Source organism: Rhagoletis zephyria, unplaced genomic scaffold, assembly GCF_001687245.7.
Source record: "Rhagoletis zephyria isolate East Lansing unplaced genomic scaffold, Rhagoletis_zephyria_1.1 Rzeph_scaffold_00581, whole genome shotgun sequence".
Taxonomy (NCBI): Eukaryota; Metazoa; Arthropoda; class Insecta; order Diptera; family Tephritidae; genus Rhagoletis; species Rhagoletis zephyria.
The window spans coordinates 8,113-12,513 of record NW_016157665.1 but is presented as its reverse complement, the minus strand read 5'-3'; positions in this window follow the sequence as shown (position 1 = coordinate 12,513).

Below are 4,401 nucleotides of genomic sequence, written 5' to 3'. Positions count from 1 at the left end.
TGCTTAGCAATTTTACAAAAATTTAAACAAAATCATGGCACAGTGACAATCATAAGCGACAACGAAATATGTGCAGCACCTTCAATCATGCCAGAAGAAATCGACCGTTGTGCAAGAAACATTGATTTTTATTAATTTGAATCGGCATCCTTACAATAAAATTATGTATTCATATAAAGTCCATAAAATACACCAATAAAAATTTGGTGCTTTTTCAAATTCAAAACTTGGCAATACTGCCTTTTGTTCGATTCTTCTTCTTTTTCTTGTCGTGTTCGTCATGCTCTCTCATTTGGGTATATTTTGACGTCACGGCCAGTTGCTCTCAGCTCGATTGGCGCAATCTTGTATTCTATCATTCTTGCATCAGCGCTAGAGTGACCAGGTGAGTGCGATTCGGCTATTGATTCTTTTAATTACATACGTATATACATATATATGTGCACATGCATATAAATATACATATAGTTAGGTTATTTTGAAATTCGGCTGGATACTCGTATATGTATCTGTATCGCGCGGGTTCAGATAGTTAGATATAAGTAGTGCTCAATTGAATTGAATTTCGTAATATTTGCATATACAATTTGAATTATTGGTTTAAGTTAAGTTTTTGCTTTTTGGAATTATAGTGGAGTTTGAGGTTAAAGTAGGATTGTTTTTTGTTCTACTTCTAAAGGATTAATACGTTAAGAGCTAGTTTGAATTATGGTAACTGGAGATATTTAGAGAGCTAAGGTTAGAATTAGGTTAGCAAGAATAATGGTATTGTAACCTGAGTTGGTAGGACAATAAACGATATCAAATGTACTCTCAAAGAGATTTTCTTGGGTGAAGGGTATAGGCTACAATAATGGTGTGCTAAGCTAAATCCGTTTAGTGCAGGTGTTGCGCTTGAGCAATAGAGGGGGAATGAGAGTGTAGACAGGATGACTATACGGACTAGGAAGTGACTGACGATTAGACAGACGGACCAAAGCCAGGCTAAGGGGATGCTGCTAAGTTTGAGGAGTCGCAGCAGCGTCTAAGGCTTCGTGGAGAATGTGCGCAGAAGTGGATGGGACGACTCCACCTGACACGACCGATTATTTTTCTTCTCTTTCACTTTACTTTAGTTTTTCTGCGCTCCCACTTAGCATATACTTTCAGGCATGACTTTTTTTGTTTGTGTAGGCTAGGTGTAAGGCGGGTGAAAGCAACCCCCCATCCGACGAGCTAGCTGGGGCCAGCGAGCATGCCTGCACGCCGCCCGCCTTACCCGAACACACAGCAGACATAACAATGGGTCTGGTGGTAAACGAGGACAAGACGAAGTATCTCCTGTCATCAAACAAACAGCCAGCACATTCGCGCCTTGGCACCCACATCACTGTTGACAGTTATGATTTCGAGAAAGTAGAGAATTTCGTTTACATGGGAACCAGCATTAACACCCATAATAATGTCAGCGTGGAAATCGAACGCAGAATAACTCTTCTCAACAAGTGCTACTTTTGACTGAGTAGGCAATTCAAGAGTAAAGTCCTCTCTCGACGTACGAAAACCATACTCTATAAGTCACTCGTCATGCCCGTGTTGGTATATGGCGCAAAATCATGGACAATGACAACATCCGATGAGGCGGCTCTTGGGGTATTCGAGAGAAAGATTTGGCGGAAGATTTACGGGCCCTTACGCGTTGGCGACGGCGAGTATCGCAGACGATGGAACGATGAGTTGTATGAGCTTTACAATGACATGGACATAGTGCAGCGAATTAAAATACAGCGGCTCCGCTGGCTTGGCCATGTCGTTCGAACGGACACCGATGCTCCAGCTCTGAAAGTATTCATCTCGGAACCCGCTGGTGGTAGCAGAGAAAGAGGGAGGCCCCCACTGCGATGGAAAGACCAGGTGGAGAAGGACTTGACTTCACTTGGCATTTCCAATTGGCGTCAGTTGGCACAGAAAATAAACGACTGGCGTGCTTTCTTGAACTCGGCCAAAAACGCTTAGGCGGTCGTTAAGTATATTTCATACTGCTAAGTAAAAGGGGCGTGGCACCTCTCATAGAAACTGAATTTTTCATATTGCATATCTCATACACCGAAAAAAAGTCTCATGTAAAATTGCATTTCTGTATTATCAATTTTACATTTCGTCAAAAAATGCAATATTATCATTAACAATAATCAAAACAACAGGTTTCACGTTAAGTTAATATGAAAACTGTTAAATTAACTTTGTCATGTATTACATTGTCATATCAATTTCTCATGTTAAAATTGCATTCAACTCAACAGCAGTTGACACTCTTGTTCATGCGTGCAAAGAATATTCACTAAAAAACGCTAGCTCGATTAGAAATGGGGGAAAAATGGTTTTACACACATTTTAAGGTGCAAACAGTGAGAGTCTTTGATAAAAAGTGATCCACGAAGCTAAGTTACATTGAAGCAAAAGTGAAAATGAGTGATAACTGCTTATCATTTGGCGAAAATGTGCCGCTAGTTGTGGATGACGCAGGGCAGATATCTTTTTGGAAGCAACACCTGCAGTAATCGGTGAAAATGGAGAAATTTTTGTGTTTTTATTACCGGTGCTATAAATTTAATATACTTTAAGCTGTATCAACATTTACTGATGATAATACTATAACGTTGTTTAGGTAGATTGTCCATCGATCAGGATTAGCGATTAAAAGACTTATTGAAGAGATGAACATAGAAAAGAGCTTCCGATGCGCTTTACAGCATTTTTGTTATTTTGTAATCTTTTATAACACATAATGTTTTTACTGACCCATAAAAAGATTCTGGATTCACATGCATATGACCGGCTGGAATACATAAACTGTCATGCCTTGCAAAAAATTAAGCTGTGGAAGCGCAAGAAAGTAATGTATGTACTTATTTATAAAGTTGTAGGTTATTTTGTTTGAATGCTAAAGATTTCCTTTTTAGTTACCAGATGAATCTATGTATGTACATTAGACTGCATCACTTCCCATACAAAAAAAAAAAAGGTTACTATTTTTCCATTGGAATTATAAAATCTATTATATTTTAAGACGTCCACAAAAATATTTTGGAAAAATATTAAGATTTAAGTGAGCTGGACCGATTTGAAAATACCTTCAAAAATGTAGTTTTTTATGAATAAAAATAGTTCCTTAAAGATTTTTTTTTTTGAAAAAATCTCCTCAAATGAGAAAACGGTTTAAGCTTAAAATATTTGCATAAAAATATTAAAAAAAATTGAACGGATTCGTAATAATGAGATTTTTGATGCTGTTTTTAAACTTTTTTCAAAGATTGGTATAGGAAAAACTTGAATAACTGAACCTAAACTCTTCCGATTTAGACCTAAGAGGTGTCATTGGAAAGGTATATTCTCACCCTTTTCATTACTTTGCTAGTAAACTCATTCAAAGGATGGAAGAGAAAGGTAAGATGAACGAACGTCATTCAAAGTTGAATTAAGATGTGTTGGTATTCGAAAAAACAAGATGGGACACGAATAACGTTTTTTCGGCCAGTAATAAAAACAGTGTGAAAATACCTTTCTACTTAGATCCCATAAGTCTAAATCAGAACATTTTTGGCCCAGTTATTCAAGTTTTTCGTAAACCAATCTTTGAAAAAAGTAAAAAACAGCACCAAAAATCTCATTCTTACGATTCCGTTGAAAAGATTTTCAAATATTTTTATGCAGATTTTTTAAGCTTAATCTAATTTCTCATCTGAGGGGACCTTTTTCAAAAAGTTCTTTAAGAAACTATTTTTATTCACAAAAAACTTAATTTTTGGAGGTATTTTCAAATCGGTCCAGCTCGCTTAAATCTTAATATTTTTCCGAAATATTTTGGTGGACGTCTTAAAGTATAATAAATTTTGTAATCCCGGTGGAAAAACCGCAACTTTTTTGGTGATGCAGTCTAATGTACATACATATATTGGCGTTGTGCCATCTTCAGTGATGCAAATTCGTTCCAAAATAAATCATCTTACCACCCTGTCGGAAAAATCAACCAACACCAGCACAATAAATCAATTATATAAATAGGCAATCATGTTTCCTTTACACCCCTTTTACGGCTAAACTGTACTTCTAAGGTATAAACAATTTCATATCATTAGCAAGGTATTTTGATGCTGATGTGCAGGCAATTTTTAAAATTTCAAATTAGTTTAAAATAGAGCGAAAAAATCAATTCAAATGTCACACCAAACCAATGCCATACATGTACATGGTTGGGGCGGAAATGCCTCCTAAATGTATGCTTTAATATTGATAGTGAATTAAAGAAACGTGCTAAGCAGCAGTTTAGGAATAAGATGTATGTATGTATGTACATGAATAGATTAGCCTCAAACAAGGATGAGATAATTTTGAGTATGGAGAAGAAGAAAGGGATAAATA